Here is a 20,412-nt window from a genome sequence, read left to right as displayed (position 1 = left end):
GTCCATGTCGGAGACAATATATTGGCCGAACCAAGCGCACCTTGAAAGTCAGGATAGCGGAACACCTAAATAATATTGTTAAAGGTTATGACAAACATTCGCTGTCCAGACATTTCAAGGAAGCACACAACCAAAATCCGATGGGCCTCTCCTTCATGGCACTGGAAAAAGTTGACAGACATTGGCGGGGAGGCAACCAGATTGAGAAACTGTCAAGGGCAGAATCCAGAAAAATCTACGAATTTGGTAGTATGTTACCAAAGGGCCTTAATGCAGAACTTGAAATATTTGGCTTCTTATAGAATTTGGGTGGTCCATGTGGGTGTCGATGTAGAGTTGTATGTCAGGCTGCTTTTTCCAGCACTACAACTCTCCCTCTACCCCACATGTGCCCCCCCCTTTCTCTACACCATCTATCAAATTAGAATTAGAAGCATCTGCCTGTAGGTGAAATACCTCAATGGGTCCCAATAATCTGTAGGAATACCAATGAAAATATATGTATAAATAAAGTGTATAAAATCCGCATATAACCCCATATTAGACCCCATTATAGGGAGAAATGATCCCAACCATGAAGGCTGTGAATATGTGTATGAAAACTTATATGAAAATGTATTTATATTTTTAGTCTGTTTTAATTCTATTTTGGAATCCACTCTTTTATATTGCATTAGAATATTTAATGTTTTTAATATTGTGGAGATCTATAACAAAAAGATTGTTGGAAAAATTATCTACAAACAAGATAGTGACAGATTATTACAATTAATGTGAAAATAAAACATCTAAAAACAGTTCTTTCCACTGGATTTAATAATATACAATAAACTGCAAATAATGTGAAAAAAACGCATCTATATTGAAAAAAACGCACTATTACCGCATCGAAATCGCAACTAAGCCAGAATCCTACAAAAAGGAACAGATCCAGTCCGTCTTTTGGCACAGAACACAAATCCAGAACGGACTTTGAGAAATACCTGAAATTGGTATAAAAGACGAGGACCTAAAGGATTGGGGTATGCCACTGAGGAAGGGGATAGCATCTCCCCGAAACGCGTCTGGCGTAGGACCTTGAAAGATACCCCGATCTCAAAGAATTTAAGTGCACTAAGAAGAAAAAGGAATATTTCGAACCCATTTGAACGAATTGAAAAGACGTCATCTACCTGCGCCGAAAAAAGACGTGTTCTCTATACCAAACCAGCTCCTGCTAATTAGCAGCAGAGACACGTGGGACGCGATCAACTCTGCAGCCGGGACGCCGGCGCACTATGTGGAGAACAAACTGAGTCGCAAGTTCCCGTAAACTATAGGCAAAGGTAAGCCCACATTGTGGGTAAAAAACTTTTCTTGACGCAATACATATTACCAATTGAGGAAGAAAGATCCATTGTACCATTAAGGACTTTCACTATAGCGACTCGACTTGGATGCCGTTATCTTAAAGATTAACACTAGAAAGACCGGTCATATCTGTAGCGAACTCCATGTGGATACAAAAGGAGACTGTTCACCATTCACAAAGAGTCTCAATTTGAGCAGGACTTTGTTATATATAGCATTTAAAATTATCAAGGATTCCAAACAAGAAATTCAAGTGGCTATATTTAATAGGACCATATATTTGTATTAATGAAATTATATATGTTATTTTAACTTGTTTATGCATATTTGGACAGACACTATCATTTACAACGGAGACTGTGTGTCCGAACAATCCTATCCATTATAAAACCTCACTTTCAGAGCAAACTAGTTCTGTCAAAAAGTGAGATCTATATTGGATATTAGCCTCAGCTTCGGGAAGCAGCTTGATGATTTGATCTGTTTCCAAATTTTTATAGATTTTGATATAGAGTGTGTATATTATATTTTATTTTATTTTGGTATATACATTGTTTGCATTTTATGAAATTTTATCAATAAATTACGTCCTATTTACCTTCATATAGAGTGCCCATCCACATTTTTTCTATTTCAAACCACATTTTTGAGGGGTGTACTCAAACCGTGGTTGGTGCACCTACCGTGGAGGAACAGAGGTGAGCGGATCTCTAAAACCACTTTTTTTCATTTCAATTACCAAATCACCCATTGAGATCAAGCTCCCCCTGTACCTACCATGGATATATGGAGTTATATGGAGACAAAACAGCTTAAGGCAGAAAGCTATATTTTTGAAGACATGGAAGGTAGAAGTAATGGTGATCAAGAAGAAAGACATATAGTGGAGTCATTTCGAGAATTAGAAGATCTAATGCATAAGAAACTAAGACAAATTTGGGAAATACGCTCTTTGAAGCTATATTTAGCTAACAATAAAATTCCCAAAGGCCTACAATTAACAAAAACTCCTGCACAAGATCTAATAGGAGAGGATTTCAATAAAGAATGGGGAGATTTATTAATCTCGCAATCTAAAGCTTTGATGGAACTCATTATTAGAAGGAGGACCAAAATATTAGACGATCTATCAGAAAAAATAATGAAATTAAAAATCAAAATAGAAAAATTCCCAAAAGACCAAACATATGAAACATGGCAAGAAAGACTACAGAAAAGTCTGGACAAAACAGAACAGGAAATTATAGCGAAAAAAAGTAAAAAATATAAAAATATCACTAGGAAAGAAGAGAAAAAATTCATTAGAGAAGACCATATAGAAATAATCCCCCAACCAAAAATAAATGAGTATAATGAAGGGAGAGGATATAATATACCAACACAAAACAGATATGAGACTTTAGCTGACAATGCTTTTTTAGACCAGACTCCCCCTCACCACTCACCAAGATTGAAACAGAGATCGCCTCAACCAATGGATCACGGGCGAATAGCGCCCCACATATACAGGACACCATACAATTTGAGACACAGAGCACTACAGGATCAGAGGAAATCAACACATCCAAAAACAAACACAGGGAAACACGAGAGATGGACACTGGAGACTCAGGAAAATCACAACCCAGGGAACACACGAGAGAATTATCAACACAGGGAAAACTATCAAAAAAGAGGAAGACACGAAGATCCCAGAGAAAGAGGAGAGTACAGGAATCATCACTGAATTTAAACGATAATATCATAAATATAAGTAAAATTAATCTTACAACCACACAGATTGCACTTCTTAATAAAGGCTTAAAATTCGCACCGTCAGCTTCCCTAAATAAATTTGACACCTATATAGGGATTCAAAAGTTCATTAGAAAAGTCTGTCTAAAGAAATATTTTATCAAAAACCCACCAATTATAGAACAACCTAGAAAAGATCCCTATATTCATACTGATCTAAAAAATAAATCAAAAAAATTCCCTAGAGCTGAAATCAACCCAGAGATGTCTACATTCCAAAAAAATGTAGAAGCGGATTTGGAAAAACTAAAAATCAGAAAAGGATATAAAAATAATTTAACAAGTGGGGAGATAAAAGCTATAAGAGAACTACAAAAAAGTAGTGATCCGTCCAGCAGATAAAGGGGGGGCTATTGTTGTCTGGGGAGAGGACCAATATAATATCGAATGCCTCAGACAATTAACAGACCAAACCACATACATCCCCCTAAAAAAAGACCCAACAGAGACCTATAGACAGTCTCTTAGTCTTTTCTGTAAAAAAGGACTACAAATGGGAATTCTGACACAACAAGAATATAACTTCATTATAAATACACCAGGTAGATTGCCCATTTTTTATTGCTTACCAAAAGTTCACAAGAATATTGTAGACCCACCAGGACGTCCCATAATTTCGGGCATTGGATCTCTAACAGTTAATTTGTCGCAATACATAGACACTCTACTCCAACCTGAAGTGAAAAAAATCAAATCCTATGTACGCGACACAACTGAAATCGTGAGCATCCTGGAGGGCCTGGACGCCCAGAACCATTGGATTATGGGTACCCTGGACGTCCAGTCCCTCTATACCATTATAGATCACGATCAGGGCATACTAGCCCTGAGAGAACAACTATCCCGAAATGAATCATGGAACATAGATCAGATAAACTATGTATTGGAGGGAGTAGATCATATCTTACACCACAATTACTTTCTTTTCTCTGAACAATTTTTTCTACAGAAGAGGGGGACCGCCATGGGTACCAGATTTGCCCCCAGCTATGCCAACCTTTTTCTGGCACATTGGGAATTAATGAACATCAATCCCAAGCTGGGGGCAGACCTGGTACTATGGCGGAGATATATAGACGATATCATTTTTATTTGGGGCGGAACAAAAGAAAATCTTGAAAACTTTATTAAAGAAATTAATGATAATAAAAATAATCTGAAATTTACTTCCAACTTTGGGAATGAAAAAATTGAGTTCTTGGATATTGAAATTGTACGGGTAGAGAATAAATACATGTGCAACACATTCCACAAACCCACGGCCAAAAATGGATATATTCCCTTCACAAGCTGCCACCTACCAAGGTGGTTAACCAATATTCCTTTCGGGCAGTTTCGTAGATTGAAACGAAACTGCACGGAAGAAAATAAGTTTGAGGAAGAGGCCAGTGCGATGAAAAATCAATTCAAAGACAAAAATTATCCGGAACCTATCATAAATGACGCACTTGAAAAAGTAAAAAAATTGGATAGGAAGACCTTTTTTGAACCCATAGAAAAAACACAAAAACAGGAAGAATATTTAAATTTTCGGATTATTCTACCATATAACACCCAGGCAAGACAAATTGAGCGGATCATAAAGTTACATTGGCATCACCTGCACAATGATAAAATTATAGGGGCATTCCTGCCACCTACCCCTAAAATAACATACTCAAAAGCACCAAATCTTGGAATTCAAGTGGCCCCTTCAGTAAAGGAGAAATCTAAGAAAGGCCCAACAACAAATTGGCTTCAGCCAAAGGGCTTCTTTAGATGTGGGAAATGTCAAGGATGTAGAAAAACTAAATTCCCAAGAAAAACACTATCAGTAACTTCCACACAAAATTCTCACTCAATGATGATTAAACACTTCCTCACCTGCAATTCCAACAACGTTATATACTTGATCCAGTGTCCATGTCGGAGACAATATATTGGCCGAACCAAGCGCACCTTGAAAGTCAGGATAGCGGAACACCTAAATAATATTGTTAAAGGTTATGACAAACATTCGCTGTCCAGACATTTCAAGGAAGCACACAACCAAAATCCGATGGGCCTCTCCTTCATGGCACTGGAAAAAGTTGACAGACATTGGCGGGGAGGCAACCAGATTGAGAAACTGTCAAGGGCAGAATCCAGAAAAATCTACGAATTTGGTAGTATGTTACCAAAGGGCCTTAATGCAGAACTTGAAATATTTGGCTTCTTATAGAATTTGGGTGGTCCATGTGGGTGTCGATGTAGAGTTGTATGTCAGGCTGCTTTTTCCAGCACTACAACTCTCCCTCTACCCCACATGTGCCCCCCCCTTTCTCTACACCATCTATCAAATTAGAATTAGAAGCATCTGCCTGTAGGTGAAATACCTCAATGGGTCCCAATAATCTGTAGGAATACCAATGAAAATATATGTATAAATAAAGTGTATAAAATCCGCATATAACCCCATATTAGACCCCATTATAGGGAGAAATGATCCCAACCATGAAGGCTGTGAATATGTGTATGAAAACTTATATGAAAATGTATTTATATTTTTAGTCTGTTTTAATTCTATTTTGGAATCCACTCTTTTATATTGCATTAGAATATTTAATGTTTTTAATATTGTGGAGATCTATAACAAAAAGATTGTTGGAAAAATTATCTACAAACAAGATAGTGACAGATTATTACAATTAATGTGAAAATAAAACATCTAAAAACAGTTCTTTCCACTGGATTTAATAATATACAATAAACTGCAAATAATGTGAAAAAAACGCATCTATATTGAAAAAAACGCACTATTACCGCATCGAAATCGCAACTAAGCCAGAATCCTACAAAAAGGAACAGATCCAGTCCGTCTTTTGGCACAGAACACAAATCCAGAACGGACTTTGAGAAATACCTGAAATTGGTATAAAAGACGAGGACCTAAAGGATTGGGGTATGCCACTGAGGAAGGGGATAGCATCTCCCCGAAACGCGTCTGGCGTAGGACCTTGAAAGATACCCCGATCTCAAAGAATTTAAGTGCACTAAGAAGAAAAAGGAATATTTCGAACCCATTTGAACGAATTGAAAAGACGTCATCTACCTGCGCCGAAAAAAGACGTGTTCTCTATACCAAACCAGCTCCTGCTAATTAGCAGCAGAGACACGTGGGACGCGATCAACTCTGCAGCCGGGACGCCGGCGCACTATGTGGAGAACAAACTGAGTCGCAAGTTCCCGTAAACTATAGGCAAAGGTAAGCCCACATTGTGGGTAAAAAACTTTTCTTGACGCAATACATATTACCAATTGAGGAAGAAAGATCCATTGTACCATTAAGGACTTTCACTATAGCGACTCGACTTGGATGCCGTTATCTTAAAGATTAACACTAGAAAGACCGGTCATATCTGTAGCGAACTCCATGTGGATACAAAAGGAGACTGTTCACCATTCACAAAGAGTCTCAATTTGAGCAGGACTTTGTTATATATAGCATTTAAAATTATCAAGGATTCCAAACAAGAAATTCAAGTGGCTATATTTAATAGGACCATATATTTGTATTAATGAAATTATATATGTTATTTTAACTTGTTTATGCATATTTGGACAGACACTATCATTTACAACGGAGACTGTGTGTCCGAACAATCCTATCCATTATAAAACCTCACTTTCAGAGCAAACTAGTTCTGTCAAAAAGTGAGATCTATATTGGATATTAGCCTCAGCTTCGGGAAGCAGCTTGATGATTTGATCTGTTTCCAAATTTTTATAGATTTTGATATAGAGTGTGTATATTATATTTTATTTTATTTTGGTATATACATTGTTTGCATTTTATGAAATTTTATCAATAAATTACGTCCTATTTACCTTCATATAGAGTGCCCATCCACATTTTTTCTATTTGAAGATCACATTAAACTGTATTCAGGACTCAGGAGAATAATCCCTGACAATCAGAGCAGAGAGGAGGACAAGGCAGCTCTTTAGCTCAGTGCTCTGAAGCAAATTGTCCTCCTGTGTGATTAAGACAGATTTTGTGTGTACTAATAGGATGGCGGCCATTTTGTTTCTACTTATAATTGCTCTCTAGACAAAACGAGCCATTATAACTAATGAAAGATATTTAGGAATATATTTATAATAAAGCAATATTTAAGTGTTTTCATTTTCTTTATTCCCGGAGAACCCCTTTAAAGGGGTTATCATGGAAAAGTTAATGATGACCTATCCTCGGGATAGGTCTTCATTATCACATCAGGGAGTCCGAGTCTGGGCAACCCCCCTAATCAGCTGTTTCAGAAAGCCGCGGTGCTCACCAGACTTCCGGTGAGTTCTGTGTCCTCCCAGCAGCTTACCAAACACAACTCTGTACATTGTATAGCAGCCATGCTTGATATTGCAGCTCAGCCCTATTGGCTTGAATGGGCTGAGCTGCAACTAGGCCACGTGACCAATGTACAGTATGGTGATGTCACTGGCTTAGGAATAGTCTGTGGGAATCCGTCAGAGTCCCAGGTGTCATATCCCTTCCGATTTGATATTGATGACTGATTCAGAGGATAAGTCATCAATATATTTTCCTGGATAATCCCTTATTTTCTTCTAGGTACAGTTGCACAATTTTTTCAAAAGAACTTGGTAAGGAGGTTGTTCCAAACATATTGGAACTAACCACAGATATTCTGTGGATGTAGGCTTCCTCAAATCCTTCTGTCTCTTCATATAACCCCAGACATACTTATTTTGAGAGCAGGGTTCTGTAGGGGCCATATCATCACTTTCAGGACTCTTTGTTCTTTTTTACACTGAAGATAGTTCTTAATGACATTGGCTCTATATTTTGGGAGTCGTTGTCCTGTTGAAGAATACATTTGGAGCCAATCAAATGCCTCCCTGATGGTATGACATGATACATAAGTATCAGCAGATAAAAGACACATCATGCTTGCTTCTGTTCAAATTCGGAAGATGTCCACCAGTGCCATCAGCTCAGAACTGTCAGAAAGCAATGGAATCCAGGTACACCCATCTAATGTTCAGTCTGGCCAGCATTGTTCTTCATGGAAGAATTGCAGCCAAAAAGCCATATCTTAGCTGTGGAAACAAGACAAAGCAACTCAACTACGAAGTTAAAACAGAAACTAGGATGCATAAAAATGACAGCAGCTGTTCTGGACCAAAGACAATTTGTTGGCCGAAGGGCTGGAGAGTGGTGCAATAATGAATGTTTGTAGGCAACAGTGACGCATGGAGGAGGTTCCTTGCAAGTTTGCGGCTGGATTTCAGGAAAGCTTGTTCCTGTTAAGTGCCCTGTTAGGGTGCCGACAATGACCTTATTAATGAGCAAATGCTTGGTAATTGGATGAGAGCATACAGTTACCTAAGTCATCATTTCTGGGCAGCAGATTGTGCTGTCTAAACAGGGATCTGCTTCCCACAAATAATGTTTCTCTATGGGAATGAGCAACAACTCATCCCCATACAGAGGAGATAATTGCTGCATGTAAAAGCAACCTCCTTCGGTGGGCAGGTAATTTAAGGGAACAAACGGTTTAATTGCTGTGCTAGTGCATGGGATAGAATCTTTGTTTTCTGCAAGAATTCTACAAGACTATTCTCATGCTGCATATGAATGAAATTGTGCAGAGAGTATTAGCCAATGTATCTTTTGTCATTTTGTTCATTCATTTCTAGGTTAAGTGTACCTTTAAAATGAGCTGACATAAATATGGCTGAGATGTGTAAATTAGATTGTAAGCTCCAATAGTGCCATGGTCCTCTATAAATAATATAAGAAAAATATATGTTTGGTGATAATGTAGTTGTTATTCATTTAAAAATTTCTATACTTGGAGATGAGTGAAGTTTTGAAAAATTAGGTTTGGACACCGCCAAATTTCTCCAAGAAATTAGCTTAGTTCCAAATTAATTCATCACAAAGCTATTTAAATCAGCTATATACCAGCCTGCAGTTAAACTGTAGGGAGAGTGTGTATATATATACTGTATATATATATATATATATATATATATATATATATATATACATATATATATATATATATATATATATATATAAATATTGGTGTATATCACTGTGCATTGAAGCAACATGCATAGCTAATTACTGTGACAGGCAGGTCTCATATAGTTTACGGACCTGCACATCATCGTGCAGGCCAACAACAGTCCTAGCTAATCCAAAATAAAAGCAAACAGTAGCCTTCAGTAAAAGGGAAAAAAAAACATGTACACCCCTGCAGGAGATTTGTCCCAATGACTGTTTAGTGGAACAAAGGAAGGACAAGGAGACAATGCCAATGAAGTAGTGGACAAAGAAAGGGTCTTTTAAGCCATGTTGTCGCAGAGCAAACACATGCTTTTGAATCACTTCTGTTAGCTGTAGAATGACTGTGCGTCACTATTAGGTTCAGTTAACACTTCACTTATTTGGTCAGTTATGGATCAAAAACACAAAACAGGTGCAGATCTTTTCATGATACCTTATCTGAGAGTACGATTCGCTCCTGATTTTGTCTCACCATACAGCAACTGCTGGAATTAACTGACCAAATAACTAAAGTGTGAACTCAGCCTTAAAGGTCAATGTTAGCGTCAGGTTTAATTTACTTAACTGTGCAGTGGGCCAAGATCCAGGGGCGTAGCTAAAGGTTCATGGGCCCTGGTGCAAGAGTCCAGTTTTGCCCCCCCCCCCTTACCTCAGTGCTTTGTGGCCAGGGGCAGGAAAGCACATAGCCTTCACGCTGCCTGACGCAAAAATTGACATGAAACCCCCCTTCCAAACTCTTGACCTAACCACTTTCCTGCCAGAGGTGTAACTTGACCAGCGCCCTCAAGCCTCAGGTAGAGACTGCTACCTCTGCATCCCTGAATGTATGTATACAGTGATTGCCTCTGGTGAATGCTGTTCAGGACTCACATATTATTGGTCATCAGATGGATGGAGCCAGTATGAGAGTTGAAATCTCACCTGCGATGGTTCCTCAGTGGTCGTATTGCGGACAGCTGCTTGTGAAGTTCATCCCGGTTAATACTCAGTTTCTCCAGGAGACACTTATTTAAGAGCCATAGCTCCTCAAGTTGATCAGAAGATAACATACTCTTATATTCCACTTATATTCCACTTATCATCTCTAAAACAAAGAAGAAGACCTCTTGTAACATTCCCAGTGTCAGACAGCCATCTGCCCCCTAAGGCTCTCCAGTGGTGGCAAAACTACACCTCCCTGCATGCACTGACAGTTATGCTGAGAGTTGTAGTTGCAGATCCTTGACCTAACACATAGTCAACCAATATGAATGCTCTTCCAACACCACAGGGCTCCTCACTGAGCCCCAGATGCCTGAGTAGTCAGTAGGTATACAGGTGTATGAGGAAGATCATCGCTGGGGCGACCACAATGGATATCACCCAGCTTTCCCAGAACAAATGTAGTAAGAAACTGTCACACAGAATCTCTAAACACTTTACAGAAAAAGAGGACACTGGGGGAGATTTATCAAAACTGCTGTAAAGCAGAACTGGCTTAGTTGCCCATAGCAACCAATCAGATTCCACCTTTCATTTTCCAAAGGAGTTGTGAAAAATGAAAGGTGGAATCTGAATGGTTGCTATGGGCAACTAAGCCAGTTATACTTTACACCAGTTTTGATAAATGTCCCCCAATTGTATGGTATTCACAGATCACTGGCTCTAGATGGAAAAGTCCTTTAATTATAATCCAGTGCGGCTGAAAACACAGCAAAGGCCAGGCCTGTCGCCTACACGTGTCCTCCTCGGGACAAAACACATAACGGACAGAAGAGGATTAGTCTGAATGTACCAAACTTCCCCGTCAATCTCCGGGGACTTCATACAAACCTCACACGAATAATAAGAAAGAATCGGCACTCACTGTAATCTTCAAAGAAAATTGGTGTCTTTATTGGTCACATACAATAATCTGTGACGTGTTACGTCTGGAGCCTTTCTCAAACGTATGGATATGGATGTGGCATGCAAACATAGTGAACATACAGGATTTAAATAGACTGCCAAAGTGGAAGTGACATCATGTAACCATGGTGATGAAATACACAAAACAAATAGAGTCAAACTGCAATTGAAGAAAGGATCCCAGCCGCAACAATCACCATAATAGTTATAATAACAGATTGTTACTAGATATATCTATATAATGATAGAAATATAAAGGGATGATGCAGATTGAAGTAATGCCGCTGGGATGTCTTCAAGTTTTCTGCAAAAAAGACAAAGAAAAATGTAAAAATTTTCGACAATTTTATACAGATGATACCTATATACTAATAAATGGAGAGAGCAATAATAACAAGTATACAATATATATTTGTCAGAGACAATTCTGCGAATCCTCTGAAACTGGGAATGCGGTAATGCTTTTTTGACGGTAGGGGGATGGTTGCTTGAATAGTGTAAAAGAGAATTTCTATCAGTATTCTTAATGTGCAGGTCAGTTACTATGACTCCACAACTTCCTTTGGTAACAACAGTGTCCAAGAAACTGATCCCCTTGTCGTCATAATGTAGGGTGAACTGAAGCTCACTCCACACAGAATTCAGGTAATCCGCAAAATCGAGAAGGGTCCGAATGCCGCCACGCCACACACAAAACACATCATCGACGAATCTACGCCAAAAAATACAGTGCAAATTAAACAACTCATTCGGATAAATATATTGATCTTCAAACCATGACATATATGTGTTTGCGTACGGCGGTGCGGCATTCGAACCCATCACGGTCCCACAGCACTGTTTATAAAAGGTATCCTGAAAAAGAAAATAATTTTCATGCAAAATAATTGCCAATAAACTCAAAAATAAGGTTTTTTCACGTGAGGTGTAGGAAGAGGAAGATAATAGCCACTCAACAGCCCGTATACCTTTAGCATGAGTAATAGAGGTATATAAAGAACATACATCGAAGGTAACCAACCAATCATCATCCTGCAACGTTAATGTCCTAATTTCATTGAGAAACTGATTAGTATCCAAAAGAAAGGAAGTCATAATTTTTGTTAAAGGTGTTAAAACCTTATCAAGCAAAATAGCTGGAGGGGACAAAATCGAGTCGGTCAAAGCCACAATTGGTCGACCAGGGGGCTGAGTGAGGGACTTATGCACCTTGGGAAGTGTGTAAAACATCGGCGTAACAGGATGATGATCGATCAAATATTCACCCAATTTGGAGGTCTAGTTGCCACTTTAAGTCACGTTTGTCGTCTTGTGGGAGCATCACTGATTGGTTAGATTAAAACCACGCCTGTTCGCGCGTTAGGCGTAGAGGACTCCTGATCAGTCACCCTTGTAATGGAACCAGCTGTGGCACTACAAGTCACAGCGAGCCTCTTACGTTATAAGGCGTTCACATTAGATCATGAACGCCACAGAGCTCCGGCTAGAAGTTTCAGTATTGTTGATAAGCAGCCATGCTTTGTGCCAATGCAATAATGAGATTCCTCATCTGCACCAGCCAGCAGGGACAGTCAGGTACGGCTTTACTGTTGCTCTCCTGGCTTAGGGGCCCAGTCGCAGTTGCAACTGCTGCGACCCCCATAGCTACTAGCTACTTCAGTGCCAAGATCCTAATATATAGTGGGAAAGAGCTGTCTCATTTTTAACCATCTGCTGTTTCTAGATTGATTGACAGAAAATCTTTTGTGTTAGCCACTGATTCTAATATAGTGTGAAAGAGGTGTCTCATTTCACTGTTTGTGGGGTGTCCACATTGATTTATAGATAAAGTATTCTGTTAGCCACTGATTCAAGTGGTGGCCCTATGACAGAATGGAGAAGGTCATAGATGTCCAAAAAATAAAAATAAACAAATAAAAAAATGGCATTTGGAATAAAGTTCCGCCTTTTGGACGTGCTGTCTCCATTTTTTTATTTTTTAGACATCTATGAGTTGTTATTTTTTGGGGGACTTTTTACCACCTCCCTTGGAGACGAGTACCCGCAGCATCTTTACTTAGGAGTGCTGTTCACCTGTGTTTTTGAGAATGGAGAGGGTGGCAGCAGTAAGGGTGTGTTGACATCACTGTTTATTTTTCCCTTCTTCTGATCTGTCAGAAGAACACCCCCCCCCCCCCCAAAAAAAAAAAAAAAAAAGATTCCTGTTTTATGAGCATCCACTTTTACATGGTCAGTATTTGGTCAGTAATTGATCTGTAATTGTAATGCGAAAAGAGGAGTGTGTCCAAAACAGAGACGAAATGTCATCAAAATATTTGTGTATCTTCTGTGTTTTGGACCCACTGTTGCTTTTAAGTACCAAATCAAGATCAAAGCCTGATACAAATACTGACCTGGCTAATCCACTCGATTCATCGTTATAAAGGTTAATCTTTCAACATTTTGTGTTGAAAGGCAAGTGTTCCTTGGGGTAACTATGCCCCTCCATGCACTAAAAATCCGCTCTGCCCAGTTGTCCAGGGGGATCTTGGATTTGGGGTGACAGAGTACACTCCAAGTATGCCACCACCTGCTTGTTCAGGTTCTGCTCCATGCCCTGCTGCTGGCAGGTTTCTTCAGTAGGTGATTAAGAAACATGCTAATCAGAGACTTAAATGGCTGCTGATGGAGGTTAGCACTCTGGTCACATTAGACATTAGCACCCTGGCCGTGCTTCAACTTCTGCCCACAGATCATGCATACCACCTTGCTAATGAAAAGTGGAGCAGAGCCGGCGGCATACATTATTTGCCTGGCAAAAGGAGCAGCAAAGTAAAGAGGCAGGTTCAGGTCAGATAACAGGGAACAAAGCTTATTCCTGGGCCATGCCAACTATGTGTGGTGTCAGAGGAACCCATCAACTCCTGGCTGTGTGTGTCAGATGTCATTTGCGATGTTGTTGAAGACCAAGTCAACCATTCCAGGACACCAGGATTGGTTGTCAAAACACGACCACTGGATAACAGTGGCAGCTCTTGCCTGTTGCTGCGGCGACTGCTACCACCCTCCTCTTCTTTTGCTGCTACTTGTGCTGGCTACAGCAACATTTTTGCCACTTCCTGTTCCTTTGGAGGGCCCTGGCAACTGTCTGTTGGACATACTGTACAGTAACACTAACTGTATCTTATCCAATGTAAATGGGGACACACCAATAACAGTAGGATTAGACTAGGGATGAGCGAACTCGAAATGTATAGTTCGGGTTCGTCCTGAATTTTGGGGTGTCCACAGCACAAGCTGCGACCAAGTGCATTTAACCCTCAATGGTGTGGTTGTTTTGTGGCTAAAGCCTACATCAGGGTGAAGCTGTCACACCAAGTGCATTTAACCAGCAATAGTCTGTTTATTTTTTGGGCATATACTACATCAGGGGCAAGCTGCGCCTGTCACCAAGTGCATTTAACCCTCAATGGTGTGGTTGTTTTTTGGCTAAAGCCTACATCAGGGTGAAGCTGTCACACCAAGTGCATTTAACCAGCAATAGTCTGTTTATTTTTTGGCCATATACTACATCAGGGGCAAGCTGCGCCTGTCACCAAGTGCATTTAACCCTCAATGGTGTGGTTGTTTTTTGGCTAAAGCCTACATCAGGGTGAAGCTGTCACACCAAGTGCATTTAACCAGCAATAGTCTGTTTATTTTTTGGCCCTATACTACATCAGGGGCAAGCTGCGCCTGTCACCAAGTGCATTTAACCCTCAATGGTGTGGTTGTTTTTTGGCTAAAGCCTACATCAGGGTGAAGCTGTCACACCAAGTGCATTTAACCAGCAATAGTCTGTTTATTTTTTGGCCATATACTACATCAGGGGCAAGCTGCGCCTGTCACCAAGTGCATTTAACCCTCAATGGTGTGGTTGTTTTTTGGCTAAAGCCTACATCAGGGTGAAGCTGTCACACCAAGTGCATTTAACCAGCAATAGTCTGTTTATTTTTTGGCCCTATACTACATCAGGGGCAAGCTGCGTCTGCCACCAAGTGCATTTAACCCTCAATGGTGTGGTTGTTTTTTGGCTAAAGCCTACATCAGGGTGAAGCTGTCACACCAAGTGCATTTAACCAGCAATAGTCTGTTTATTTTTTGGCCATATACTACATCAGGGGCAAGCTGCGCCCGTCACCAAGTGCATTTAACCCTCAGTAGTGTGGTTGGTCAAGCTGTCACACCAAGTGCATTTAACCAGCAATAGTGTGGTTATTTTTTGGCCATATCCCAGTCTAATTCTGTCAGTAAATCCATACCGGTCACCCAGCGCCTAAATACTAGGCCTCAAATTTATATCCCGCTAAATCTGTCGTTACCGCTGTACTGTTGTGGCTGGGCAAGTTATTTAGTGTCCGTCAAAGCACATTTTTTGTTCTGGGTTGAAATACAATTCCCAATTTAGCAATTTCATAATTTAGTGGTTTCTGCTGTATCAGAGCTATTTGAAATCTATCCCTAAAAGGGTATATAATATTCAAGGTGCACATAGGGTCATTCAGAATAACTTCACACGCACGCTACTGTGCATTTCCAAGTCTAATTCTGTCAGTAAATCCATACCGGTCACCCAGCGCCTAAATACCAGGCCTCAAATTTATATCCCGCTAAATCTGTCGTTACCGCTGTACTGTTGTGGCTGGGCAAGTTATTTAGTGTCCGTCAAAGCACATTTTTTGTTCTGGGTTGAAATACAATTCCCAATTTAGCAATTTCATAATTTAGTGGTTTCTGCTATATCAGAGCTATTTGAAATCTATCCCTAAAAGAGTATATAATATTCAAGGTGCACATAGGGTCATTCAGAATAACTTCACACACACGCTACTGTGCATTTCCAAGTCTAATTCTGTCAGTAAATCTATACCGGTCACCCAGCGCCTAAATACTAGGCCTCACATTTATATTCAGCTGAATTTGAATACAATACATTGGGCCAAATAATATTTTATTGTTGTTGTGGTGAACAATAACAATGAGGAAAACATCTATTAAGTGACGCGGACGTGGACATGGTCGTGGTGGTGTTAGTGGACCCTCTGGTGCTGGGAGAGGACGTGGCTGTTCTGCCACATCCACACGTCCTAGTGTACCAACTACCTCAGGTCCCAGTAGCCGCCAGAATTTACAGCGATATATGGTGGGGCCCAATGCCGTTCTAAGGATGGTAAGGCCTGAGCAGGTACAGGCATTAGTCAATTGGGTGGCCGACAGTGGATCCAGCACGTTCACATTATCTCCCACCCAGTCTATTCACCCCAATGTGAGAATCAAGGCCTAATAGAATTGTTTACATATTAATCACTGTGGATACTGTTAAATTAGATAGCTCTGTGCCCTACACTGTAATTGATTCAAACTGCGTTGTCTCCCATGGATCCCTTCAACTTCACATTACAGTTCTTGCAATATCCCTTCCACAATGGGAATTAAGTATTCTCTTTTTCTACAGATCATCAGAACTACTATCCCTAGCGCAACAGCGCTTTCCCATCTCTCCCTCTGCTCAGCTGATAGTAAAATGGTGGAGACCGCACCAGATGAGGTTTACAAAGGGCTGTGACCTGTAGACTGGCTGTCTGCACTGCATTATGGATGATCTTGCATTCCCGTGCTTCTTACTTTGACTTTGTAACATGTGTAGCCACAATTTAAGGGAAAAAAAAAGTTTTGTTACAATGAAGCACAAAGGAATTCGGATTTGTTGCAAATCAAATTTTTCCTAAACTTCAGATCGAATTCCACTTTGGCTGCTTCGATTTGCTCAACTCTACTTAGAGTCATAATTCGCCATCTGCAGTAACAGTTTTTTTTTTACTCTCAAAGTACAATTTTAATGCTGCTATCCACTAAGCACATTGACTGCATGCAGCAACTATGACCAAGGCATAGGCTTAAAACCCATCTGCTTTACATGCTGCATATATTTTTTTATCATTGCAGTATCAAATTGAATTTGCTATGTGAATATGCATGACTGATGAAGCATGGTAAAAATAAAGTGCTTTATTTATCAAGATTAAAATATATGACCTCTTTTACAAACCATTTATTCAGGGTTGTTAAGCTTGACAATATTTAACTATTAGTGATTTAAGATTAACATTAATTACCAGTAATTCCGTTTTTAAATTTAGAGTTTGCCTCATATGTCTAATATGCTTATTATGTGTCTGTGTAAATATTAACATTGATGCTATTGTATTTTCCCACAGCACTTAAAGGGGTTATGCCATGATTGATGTAATGAATGAAACTAAAATCAGTCATCATAGAGTACATGACAATACCTTTCTAACAAAGGCGGGTGGTGATCGGAGGAGAGTGCCTGCTGAAATCATTCAGCAGGCACTCTCTGACAATGCTGAGGGGGGTCCTGTGAGCACCCCGTATTGGCGATCACAGCAAACCGCAGGTCAATTCAGACCTGCGGTTTGCTGCATTTCCGGGTTATTCGGGTCTCCGGTGACCCTATAACCTGGAATAGGATGGTGATTGGTGGTGTGATAATACACCACCAATCACCATCCTTAGATCCTGGGAGGTGGCAGTGACATCACCTCCCAGGATCGCTTCCTATTGGCTGCACGGGCGGGCAGGGGTTACCTTCCCCCAGCTCTGCTCTCCTCCTCCACACTGCATCCTGGAGCCGTGGAGAGAGGAGCCTCGTCGATCTTTGAGCCTAGCACCCCTCATCTGTGCCAAGCACCCCCTATTTGAGCCACCACAGAGCCATCTGGCACTAAAAATTTAACTAGGGACAGGTTTAGGGACAGCTTATATTAGGCAGGGAGACTTAGGGAAAGTTTTTTTTCAGCATCACCCTAATCGGGTGTCTGGGGTCCACAGCACACTCAGCTGTGTGACCCTATAACCCCAGGGGTGTTGCAGCTTGCCCCCTGCTCCCCCACCCTCCCCCACAATCATTTTTTTGGGCGCAAGCATTTTATTTTTATTTTTTTATGTGCCTACCCTGACTTTGCATCAAATATGGCTCTGAGGGGTGCTGGGCACAGATGAGGGGTGTACGGCCACTGTTAGTGCATCTCCCACCCCACAGCTGATCAACTTCGGACCGCTGATCAGCGAGTTAGAATCTTTTTTATTTATTTTTATTTTTTTGGGCTTTAATTTTTTTTCCTGTAAGGTTTAGGGGCAATAAATATTGAGTTTTGTTTGGCTGTTAACCCTCGCTTTGTTATTTGAAAAAATGGGTAAAAATGGAAAATTTGCACAAAAATCGAAATTCTGAAATGGCATCCCCATTTGCCAATAACTCTTGTGGAACACCTATAGGGTTAACAACATTTGCAAAATCAGTTTTGAATACCTTGAGGGGTGTAGTTTCTTAGACAGGGTCACTTTTATGGAGTTTCTACTCTAGAGGGGGGCTTCAAATGGGACATGGTGTAAATAAACCAGTCCAGCAAAATCTGCCTTCCAAAAGCCATATGGCGTTCCTTTCCTTTTGCGCCTTGCCGTTTGGTTGTACAGCAGTTTACAACCACATATGGGGTGTTTCTATAAACAACAGGATCAGGGCAATAAATATTGATTTTTTTTGTCTGTTAACCCTTGCTTTGTTACTTGAAAAAATTTATTAAAATGAAAAATTTGCAAAAAAATCTAAATTCTGAAATTTCATCTCCATTTGCCAATAACTTTTGTAGAACACCTAAAGGGTTAACAAAGTTTGTAAAATCAGTTTTGAATACCTTGAGGGGTGAAGTTTCTTACATGGGGTCACTTTTATGGAGTTTCTACTCTAGGGGTGCATCAGGGGGGCTTGAAATGGGACATGGTGTAAATAAACCAGTTCAGCAAAATCTGCCTTCCAAAAACCTCATGGCGCTCCTTTCCTTCTGCGCCCTGCAGTGTGCCCGTACAGTAGTTTATGACCACATATGGGGTGTTTCTATAAACTACAGAATCATGGCAATAAATATAGAGTTTTGTTTGTCTGTTAACCCTTGCTTTGTTACTTGAAAAAATTTATTAAGATGGAAAATATGCCCAAAAAAAATCAAAATTCTGAAATTTCATTTCCATTTGCCAATAACTCTTGTGGAACACCTAAAGGGTTAACAAAGTTTGCAAAATGAGTTTTAAATACCTTTAGGGGTGTAGTTTCTTAGATGGGGTCACTTATATGGAGTTTCTACTCTAGGGGTGCATCAGGGGGGCTTCAAATGGGACATGGTGTAAATAAACTAGTCCAGCAAAATCTGCCTTCCAAAAACCACATGGCCCCCCTTTCCTTCTACACCCTGCCGTGTGCCCGTACAGTAGTTTACGGCCACATATAGAGTGTTTCTATAAACTACAGAATCAGGGCAATAAATATTGAGTTTTGTTTGGCTGTTAACTCTTGCCTTGTTACTTGAAAAAATTGATTAAAATGAAAAATTTGCAAAAAAATCTAAATTCTGAAATTTCATCTCCATTTGCCAATAACTTTTGTAGAACACCTAAAGGGTTAACAAAGTTTGTAAAATCAGTTTTGAATACCTTGAGGGGTGAAGTTTCTTACATGGGGTCACTTTTATGGAGTTTCTACTCTAGGGGTGCATCAGGGGGGCTTGAAATGGGACATGGTGTAAATAAACCAGTTCAGCAAAATCTGCCTTCCAAAAACCTCATGGCGCTCCTTTCCTTCTGCGCCCTGCAGTGTGCCCGTACATTAGTTTACGGCCACATATAGAGTGTTTCTATAAACTACAGAATCAGGGCAATAAATATTGAGTTTTGTTTGGCTGTTAACTCTTGCCTTGTTACTTGAAAAAATTGATTAAAATGAAAAATTTGCCCAAAAATCGAAATTCTGAAATTTTATCTCCATTTTCCATTAACTCTTGTGGAACACCTAATTGGTTAAAAGCGTTTGTAAAATCAGTTTTGAATACCTTGGGGGGTGTAGGTTCCAGAATGGGGTCATTTTTGGGTGGTTTCTTATATGTAAGCCTCACAAAGTGACTTCAGACCTGAACTGGTCCTTAAAAAGTGGGTTTTGGAAAATTTCCGAAAAATTTCAAGATTTGCTTCTAAACTTCTAAGCCTTGTAACGTCCCCCAAAAATTAAATGGCATTCCCAAAATGATCCAAACATGAAGTAGACATATGGGGAATGTAAAGTAATAACTATTTTTGGAGGCATTACTATGTATTATAGAAGTAGAGAAATTGAAACTTGTAAATTTGTTAATTTTTCAAAATTTTAGGTAAATTTAGTATTTTTTATCAATAAAAATGATTTTATTTTTACTCCTTTTTTTTTGCCATGAAGTACAATATGTGACGAAAAAACTGTCTCA

Source organism: Bufo gargarizans, chromosome 2 (genome assembly GCF_014858855.1).
Source record: "Bufo gargarizans isolate SCDJY-AF-19 chromosome 2, ASM1485885v1, whole genome shotgun sequence".
Classification (NCBI taxonomy): Eukaryota; Metazoa; Chordata; class Amphibia; order Anura; family Bufonidae; genus Bufo; species Bufo gargarizans.
Note: the sequence above shows the minus strand (reverse complement) of the source record.